At 34.2% G+C, this 8819-nt stretch overlaps 1 pseudogene; it reads right to left on the bottom strand.

The window, feature by feature from the left end:
- Nucleotides 1-2385: 2385 nt before the first annotated feature.
- LOC132187201 (cucumisin-like) lies at nucleotides 2386-6402 on the bottom strand (annotated as a pseudogene).
- Between the last annotated feature and the right edge of the window lie 2417 nt (nucleotides 6403-8819).

Genomic DNA, 8819 nt, shown 5'->3' with positions numbered 1-8819 from the left:
TTTTTTTTTTTTTTCAAACGAGCTTTTTGAGTGTTAAAAGCATTTTTAGGCCCCTCAAACGCAATCCCAAACAGGTCCTAAATGTCCCACCTTTCAAAATGCACTAAATGGAAAAAAATGGAGGAGATTTGAAATGTAGAGGATCATTTTTTCAGATTAAATGGTTTTATACTCATAACTCGAAATGAGCTTATATTAAATGGGTTAATTGACCTATATAATTTTATACTCATATATCGAAACAAGCCGAATTCAACACGCAAATATGAATTATCACCTTTAAAATTGAGATATTTATTATTATGTTTTTTAAATAATATAAAAATTCTAACGATTTAAGATTCAAAGAATGCTGAGTCCATTCCAAGAAGGTAGGTGATACTACATAAAACAAACGATAGCCAATTTCACAAATGACCCTCCAACGCAGGCAAAACGTTATTGAAAGATAAAAAAAAGGTGAATAAAAGGAAATCTTCTTGTACAAGATAGTATCATTAAAGAAGACTTTTTTTTAACAAAAGCAAACTTGTTTTACGGGTTGCCCTTTCTTATTTTACTAAATAATGTGTAGGCTATCAAACATATATTCTATTCCACGTTAAGCATTCACATTGAACTTTGCAAGTCAAAAAGGTTATTTTGGCCAGCCATATAACAAAAGGCAGTAAAAAAAAGGTTCTCGGTCTGAAGGGTAGAGCTAGTAGGACGAGAAATGATGTTGTCGTTTTGTTTTGATATGGAAGAAATGGAGAAAGGAAGGAAGTTTCCACCATCAAGGTGGTGGCTCAATAACTCAAAATTTTTTTTTCAGGGAACATGTAATAAGGTGTTGGTTCGAATATCTGAAATAGAGAATCCTCACATATGCTTGATTAGTATTAGTCGCTTTGGATTTCTATTGATATCTTGATGAGGCTGTGTCAGGCTATGACTTAGTCGGATTTAAAGGAGTGCTTGTGACTCTTGTACAGCTCTCAGATGCTACTATGATCACGCTTAAGTAGGATAGCTACAATTAGTCTCTCCAGCCTAACCTTTTGAATAAAAAAAAATAAAAGAAGGAGGAATTTCCCTTTGGACTCATCTGATCTTTTCTTTCCCTCCCATGGGATAGAAAAAGGATGAGTTATAATCTAGGCTTTTACTTATACTCTTTGGTTTCCAAAAGCCCACTAGGTTTTGGAAAGCCCAATGCAAGTTGCCCAAAGACCTGGATATATATCTATCCGGGCTCATCTGAGCAATCTGGATTGGTGGGCCATTTTATGTGTACCCAACTGATCCTAGGCCAGCGCACAAGACCCATCATTGCACGAGATTTTTCTTCGGCCGCCCCAATATCGTTGTATCCTGCTATCTGGCCTAAAAGGGAAAAAATTGTAGCATTTTTTTTTTTTTTTGGGTGAAAGTGATCAGTTAATTAATATTTTAACGATCAATATTACAAAATCTTACCAATTTTCGCTTGGTTTGCATTGACAACAAGTAGCCATTGTTTTCATTTAATTAAGAGAAATGCTAAGTGTTTTTTTTTGTGTTCTTTTAATTTTATGTGAATATTATTTTTTAAAAATCAGATGAGAAAAATAAGAGCAATTTTTTTTTTTATATAATTTTTTAGAAAATAATATCCCTTTAGAGTTAAAAAAAGAAAAAAAAAACAAAAAAACAAAAAAGACACAAGAATAACAACCCAACATTTCACTTTAACTAATTGACATATATTTATTAAGGAATTGATTCCTCTCTCTTTATATCCCGTCGGCGAAAAAGATAGAAAAATTTACAAAGAAAAAAAGAGCTTTAAACAAAAAAAGAATATTTAATTAAAATAAAGAAATATTTAAAGAAATTGATATTTAATAATTTTAAAAAAATCTAGTTAAATAAAAAAAATACATTTAAAAAAAAGAAATTAAAAAGTTTGATGAGAATGCTCTGACAAACTTTAAGAGTGAGTTTGGCTGCAAATGCAGGTACTGAGGTACATAAACTTTTTGTGGCTGTAAACCAAAGCTTCAGCGGTCGTACTATTTCACATGCCCATAATTATTATTCAACGTCAAAGGGCAATTAAAAAGAGAAGAAGGCAATAATGTCGTTGGTTCAGATATGTTTAAAGTCTATGACATGGGAGAAGAAAGCAACCATATCAAATGAGAACCAGGTAATGGATCATGGTTAACATTATATTAATTTACAAATTTAAAATGATGTATATATTGTCATATATATGTTATTGCATTATTTAATTTTTTAAAAATAACATGACATCACCATTAAATAGAACAAAATAACATTTTGACTATAAAATTATCCTCCACCTCTCCTATTCCCTCAAATAAACCATGTCCCCCAAGTTGACCAAGTTACCTAAAAAAGTTTGAAAACAACTAAGAAAAAGAGCGTTAAATTAGAAATAGAGTCGTAATTTGGTACACTACAATGTAGTGCAAAACTAGAACAAAGGCTCAAATTACAACTATTTTCCTCCATCTTCTAACTGTACCATCCTTCAAATCTGTTGCCTCAATTATTTACCTAATGCATGTGGCATAAAATGTGAACGAATCATGCAACAGACGCTACAATGGGGCTCCTTACCTGGAAGGTACCATCATCCCACACTAAAGCAACAGAGACAACCGAATTCTCTATCGTTCCTTTGATCGTGAGCGCAAATGATAGCTTTTGGCCAAGAGATGTGAATGATAGAACTCTAGGGTTCACTTTGATTGTAAGTCCAAGCGGGGTGGTTACGATAGCTTTATAGGTAGAAGTTGGTGATCCAACATTGGTAACGGTCCGATTGAAAACTTGACTAATAGATTTCGAGGGCGGCGTGGATAGGGCAAATGAAGGATAGTTTAGATCGAAGACGCTTCCATTGGTGGCTTCAGAACAAGTACCGTTGTTCCCGGCAAGAATTTTTAATAACTTAGTATTATATCCTTGTCCACACAAAAATTTTATGTAGTCAAGTGTATCAATATCATATACTAAACCAGGATGCAGAGCTTGAAAAGGGTTTATATTGCCTGCACCGTATGCAAATTCAGCCTTTGGATTCTTTCCAGCACTCATGGGAGTAGCTGCAAATAATATGACAAATTGGAGTAGTGACTTTGTCGTGGTTATGGTACTCTACACTAAATAAAAAAGATTGGGGGATTAGATATAGGTGTTACCAGTAGTCATAAGAGTCGACTTGATAGTAGCAGGAGACCATGTGGGGTGGATGGATTTAATGTAGGCAGCCAACCCTGAAGCATGTGGGCAAGCCATTGAAGTCCCTGACTGTATATTGTATGATAGTGCTCTCTTATCGACATCCACTTCAGAAATTGGGGAAATGGGAGACCAAGCTACTAGAATATTAACTCCGGGAGCAGCTAAATTTGGCTACAAAAAGAAAAAGAAAAAAGCTTCCAATTAATGAGAAAAAGTAATAAAAGGAAGCAAATGTAAATAAGATTATTACATGGTAATTACCTTGAGAATGTTGGGTGTAGCAGGATTAGGACCCCTTGATGAGAAGGGAGGAATGTAAGGGGCAAATGTATCGTTACATTCACTGGTCTTAGACTCTTACGAATAGTCGAAGTTGGTCCCTTGCAGACCGTGTATACATAGATATTCATAATTAAGCTTAGTCTGTTTCATGAACTTGTTTATGGTCTAATTTATTTTAGATTTATACCTTGCCGTATTTACGTATACGGAAACGCTGCTAGCATCATCCGGGCGCAGGGAAGATGCGGGCAAGGGAAAAGAGAAAGCAACAACATCAGTGAGTCGGCCTTGATACAAAGTGCCAACTGCACCTGCTGAGAGTGGCCCTATCCCATCACCCAGGCCATCACAAAGGACAATTTTATCTTTCACCAAATTTTGGTCCAGTGTATCTGGGTTGCAAAGCCTGCATCGGAACAATAAGTTCCACTTTAACTATCATGCATGTTGGAAAGTGTATACAATTGCTTCTAGTATTTTTTAAGTGCAAATAAGGTACTATAGTTTTTACTTCGTATTTTTCATGAACTTGACGTGATAATCCATAGTGTTCGACTTGATTAATTAAATATGAACAGACATGTCAAATTATAAGAGAATTATAGTAAGAATTATAATATTCCGAATATTTTGCTATCAGACAAGGAATATTTCACTTGCTAGTTTCATAGTTTTGTGCAAACACAAGGAAAAGGTTAAACTTATTCCCTTTGTCAATATGCACATCAAACTTAATATTTTAAAACAAAGAAATAATCATGTTGGGTTTTTGTAGATTTTGTAGTTACCTGGACCCGCATCTCCTTCTGTGGTGTTTGGTGCATCACCGCCATAAATGATTGGATAAGTTTTGTTCTTGAGGTCAAATGGATTAATTGAAAGTCCCTACACATGCAAAGAGCAAATGATTTCTCCAAATTAGTTTGAAGTGTTAATTCTAGGCACGTGTACTATTTCCAATTCCACATGATTAAGCTAGCAAATGGTTGGATAAATTGCACAGAATATTTTCATGCATAACAGAGGAACAAAACAGGGGCTGGATTTTCAAAGTACCTGATAGATTTTCTTGTTACCCAATGGACCTCAGTAACGAACGTTCGATCTATACTGCTTGCAGCCACAGAGAGAGACCATGGCGCAAAGTTTGTGATGGTTGCCAGACCTGGACCCTTGTTGCCAATAGAACTTGATGCCAAGATTCCATTTCTCATAGCATGAAAGGCACCAATGGAAATCGAATCGGTAAAATAGGTCCCAGCAGATCCACCGACGGAAATAGATATTATGTCGACGCCATCAGCGATGGCATCATCAAATGCAGCAAGAATGTCAGCATCATAACAGCCAAAGGACCAACATACTTTGTAAACAGCAATGCGTGCCGATGGAACCGCTCCTCGTGCTGTTCCCAAGCCAACGCCCTGTACGCTTGCCATGTCAACCACGCTCCCACCTGCTGTTGATGCAATATGCGATCCATGGCCCTCTGAGTCTCTTGGAGATTTTACATCAGTTTCGTCAAATTCTCCTAAGCTATTGTAATATTTTGCTCCAATGATTTTACTGCATAAAGTGTATCAACATTTTTCTTAGTAGTGCTTTTGAGTCTTTCTACATGCATGTTTTTGTGCATTTAGTGAGCTTACATACTTGTTGCAAGTAAAATTAGTTGAGGCTTGGCAGGTGCCCCTCCATTTGCTAGGTGGCGGACCAAATCCTTTGTCATTAAAACTGTCGGACTCCGGCCAAATTCCAGTGTCAAGAACTCCTATAATAATGTTGCTTTCAACAGTTGTTCGTTGAACTTTATGTGGAAATCCGAGAAAGTCCCACGACCTTGTTGTATGAAGTTTTTTCAGTTCGTTAGGAACACGGGCACTACGCCGTCCATTCCTACAATTTTCAATTTCACAAATTCCTACAATTTTCAATTTCACAACATCAACACGCCGTTAAAAAAACATGGGTAAATTCCAAGAATCCTGGGGGGAAGGGGATTTTGTTCACTGACCAGCCATTTTTTGAGCTTCTTGCTCGGCTAATTCCACTACAAATCCATTGAAACTTCTGCTGTAGCTATAGAGTAGTGATTCTGGTCCAACATTGCTGAATGCAGGTATATAAATATGTTGGAGGTCAAACAGGAAAACATTACAGAAAAAAATATAATTTGGGAAAAGAAAATTTTGAAGTCGAAAAGCACGATATAACTGGAAATTGAAGCATCAGATGACAAGTTTGTATATAATGGTTTCATCGTAATGTTTTTATAACCTGCCAATGGCTTCTTGTAGCATGCTTGTGTGAAGGGATGATGTGGAAACCTCGTCCATCTTCCTGTTGCCCATGTACACAATATAAGCCTGCGTGCACAACATTATAGGTAGAAAATGAAGTCTGTTAAATCATCCCACATGAAAAGAAGGCCAATTTTAGAGAGATTTGGCCCTGAATAAAGTGGGTAATCAGAAGATCGCTTTCCATAAAATGCATTAGAGAGAGATATATACCTTTCGGTCATTCTGAGAAACTGAATGAGCAAGAAGGAGAGTAGAGGCGAGACTGATGAGCAGCAGCCATGAAAGACTCAAGCTTTTGCTTGCCATTGGATCGTCAGCTATAAACTTGGCGATCTACTGCCCGTATTTTATGCAGTTATCTTCATATATCCATTTTCACAATAAATTTGGACACAAGTAACTGTACAAGGCTTTATTGCTAGAAATTAAGCCACGAGATATGGGTTTTAAAACTGTGGGGTGCGGCTTCCAGATGAAATGATAGTGGACGGGCCACGCGTTTCCCTCTGTCTTAAGTTTCTTGAGGGTGGGCCAGAGAAAGAGCTTCCAATCAAGTCGTCTTCCCCGGGAAGACGAGGACAGAGGAAAGGAAGTTGCGAACAATGAACATGTATTTTGGCTGCTTTTGCTTGTTACAAATGATGATGATTTTGACAGTACTAATTGACAGTGTTCGCTATTATATATTTTATTATTTTAAAATTATGTTTCTTACTCAAACCCATTTCCTTTCCTAACCCAATTGGTTTTCTTTTTATTTTATTTTATTTTTATTATTTTATTTTTTAAAATTGGATTTCCTGCTTTCATTACTCAAAAAAGCTTACTGGTGGCTTACAAATACTGAATACATACGGGAATATCCTCTACTCACATGTGATGCCCCCGATGGCTAAAGCCATTCGGCAATATGAGCAGCTATGTTAGTCAATCGTTTTACATGACTAAATTTCCAATTTGCCTCACCATGTAGTAGAGTTTTGGCATCATTAATCAAATGCCCGTAATTGGTCCAGCACTTACCTTCCTTCCGTATTGCTTGAATAACCTCTAATGAGTACCCCTCTAGCTTAACGTGCGTGAGCTCCATCTGGCGCCCCATGTCAACGGTGTTCCTAAAGCTTCCGCCACAATAGGGTCCAAGATACGGATGTGTGATACATTTTGCTGCCACCAATTCGTTGAGGTGATCACGTACCAACATTTTGCTAACCCAATTCATTTGATTGCTCTTTATTTATTAGATTTTATAAGAAAATTTTGGTTAAATTCTTGAGTAATGCTACACTTATAATTATAGGAAATGCTAAGTGTTCTTAAGGTCTTAGTGTATATTATTTTCTAAAAAAATAAATTAAAAAAAAAAGTAACCCTTATTTCTCTTACCAAATTTTTAAAAAATAATATTCACTTCGAATCAGTAGAACATGAGGAGAATACCTAACATTACCCTATAATTATTTTACAACTTATTGATACATGATTAAGGAACATATAGGCACTTGTATAATTCCATTGGATAAACTTTAATCTTGATCAGCTATATGCTCGTTTGATCATCAAACATTTTGTCGTGATTTCAAAATGTTAATGAAATATTAAAAAAAAAAAAAAAAAAAAAAATAAAAGAAAATGGACAAACAAAAGGGAATCTCTATCTTATAAAAAAATAATTTCTTGTACAAGATAATTAATATCTTTCAAGAGGGCTATTTTTTAACTAGAGCAAACTTTTTAACTGATTTTCGCTGCTTACTTTACGAAATATTGCAGTCTATCAACCATATATTCTCTGCCATGTTATTATTCTAGGATTTGGCTTAATTAGGTGCTAATCATCATATGTCCTATAGTTTTTTCAACGGTCAAGATTTAATTTTACCCTTTTTTTCTTTCTCATAAAAAAATTAAATTAAAAATGAACCGTTAAAAACTATAACAAATGTATTGTAATTTTTTTTTTTTAAGTGTAGACATGTCTCCCAAGGGTCTGACTTTGCTGCATAATTAAAACATTTAACAACAATTTTATTCGTTTGATAAAAAAATTTTAAACATTAAATTTTTATTTTTTGGTTAAAAAAATTATCTGCCATAAGTTAAATGTAAAAATAATTTTAAGTGTATTATAAGCGTGTTATGTTAGAAGTTTTTTTGTTAATGCATTTTTTTCTTCTAAAAAGTAAAAAAACTTAAACCAATTTTTTTGAATAAAAAAATTAGGGTGTGAATTTTTTTTTTAAAAAAAAAATCATTTTTTTTTCTGGAAGATATATATTTTTTTCGAACTTATTGGAGTATTTTTGTCTTATTGAAAAACATTTAGAGTCATTTTTGTAGAGATATTGTCAATTTTTTGATAGTTTAGTTTCAATTGAAAGTTTGGGATGGAACATTGTCAATTAGGTGATAGTTTGAGAGGGGTGAACGTTTTCCATAAAATCAATCTCTAAATCAACAAGGGCTTGTGAAGAAGAAAAATAAAATGTTAACTTTTATTGTTACATCATCTCAATTGTAAGACAACAGTCTACTAAAAGAAATGATATACACTCTTGCTCTCACACTCTTAGTCAATCCTACTCCCTAATGTAACTTTTAAAATTATCGTTAATCAAAATCAATAATAATTCATCCCAAAACTAATGACTATTTTAAAAGTCATGTGAGAGAGTATGAGAGTGAGGTTGTAAGAATGGAAATGTGTGTAGCATTACTTGTCTACTAAATACCATTTCTCTTTTGAAAAAATTTCTGTACTAAGGCAACTTCTCTCTTATATGATCTTATGTGATTAGATCATGATTTTTTGTTGTTGTTGGGATTTGTGTTATAAATATTAATAAATTTTTCATATTTCTAATAAAATATTGAAAAATATACTTTTATGCTGGCACTCATTTTTCATACAAGTCAAACACTAATTTTTTTTTTTTTTTCTAAAAATCAATTTTGTTTGAAAATATTTTTGAACGAAAATTACATCGAAACAAAGGAACC

The sequence above is a fragment of the Corylus avellana genome, chromosome ca7 (genome assembly GCF_901000735.1).
Source record: "Corylus avellana chromosome ca7, CavTom2PMs-1.0".
Lineage (NCBI taxonomy): Eukaryota > Viridiplantae > Streptophyta > Magnoliopsida > Fagales > Betulaceae > Corylus > Corylus avellana.
This window is presented reverse-complemented; position numbering and strand designations above follow the sequence as displayed.